We start from the raw sequence: 1021 nt of genomic DNA, 5'->3' as shown, positions 1-1021 counted from the left end.
AATGGAGGGCCTAGTTTCAGTCATGAAACTTTGAGTGGTTTTGATTAGATCAGAGACCATGGTTGCTAAGTCAGAGGTATTCTGCTTAGAGCTCTCTGTCTGTTGCTGAGAAGATGATGGAAAAGGCTTGCTATTGCTAAACCTGTTCCTTCCACCATTATTGTTGAAACCTTGTTGAGGTCTCTGTTGATCCTTCCATGAAAGATTTGGATGATTCCTCCATGAAGGGTTGTAGGTGTTTCCATAGGGGTCTCCCATGTAATTCACCTCTTCTATTGAAGGGTTCTCAGGATCATAGGCTTCTTCCTCAGATGAAGCCTCTTTAGTACTGCTTGGTGCATTTTGCATTCTAGACAGACTTTGAGAAATCATATTGACTTGTTGAGTCAATATTTTGTTCTGAGCCAATATGGCATTCAGAGTGTCAATCTCAAGACTCCTTTCTTCTGACTAGTCCCATTGTTCATAGGATTTCTTTCAGAAGTGTACATGAATTGGTTATTTGCAACCATTTCAATTAGCTCTTGAGCCTCTGTAGGCGTCTTCTTCAGATGAAGAGATCCTCCAGCAGAGCTATCCAAAGACATCTTGGACAGTTCAGAGAGACCATCATAGAAAATACCTATGATGCTCCATTCAGAAAGCATGTCAGATGGACACTTTCTGATCAATTGTTTGTATCTTTCCCAAGCTTCATAGAGGGATTCTCCATCCTTCTGTCTGAAGGTTTGGACTTCCACTCTAAGCTTACTCCATCTTTGAGGTGGAAAGAACTTTGCCAAGAAGGCATTGACTAGCTTTTCCCAAGAGTCCAGGATTTCTTTAGGTTGGGAGTCCAACCATATTCTAGCTCTGTCTCTTACAGCAAAAGGGAATAGCATCAGTCTATAGACCTCAGGGTCTACCCCATTAGTCTTGACTGTGTCACAGATTTGCAAGAATTCAGCTAAGAACTGATGAGGATCTTCCAATGGAAGTCCATAGAACTTGCAATTCTGTTGCATTAGAGAAACTAATTGAG

General features: G+C 41.4%; 1 non-coding gene across 1 annotated transcript; it reads left to right on the top strand.

The window, feature by feature from the left end:
- Positions 1–645: 645 nt before the first annotated feature.
- LOC112764288 (small nucleolar RNA R71) lies at positions 646–749 on the top strand. Its single transcript, XR_003183080.1, has one exon. It is a non-coding gene; the product is annotated as a small nucleolar RNA R71 (small nucleolar RNA).
- Positions 750–1021: the final 272 nt, after the last annotated feature.

This window comes from Arachis hypogaea, chromosome 2 (assembly GCF_003086295.3).
Source record: "Arachis hypogaea cultivar Tifrunner chromosome 2, arahy.Tifrunner.gnm2.J5K5, whole genome shotgun sequence".
NCBI lineage: Eukaryota > Viridiplantae > Streptophyta > Magnoliopsida > Fabales > Fabaceae > Arachis > Arachis hypogaea.
The sequence above is the reverse complement of the archived record's forward strand: the minus strand, read 5'-3'. Positions and strand labels throughout refer to the sequence as shown.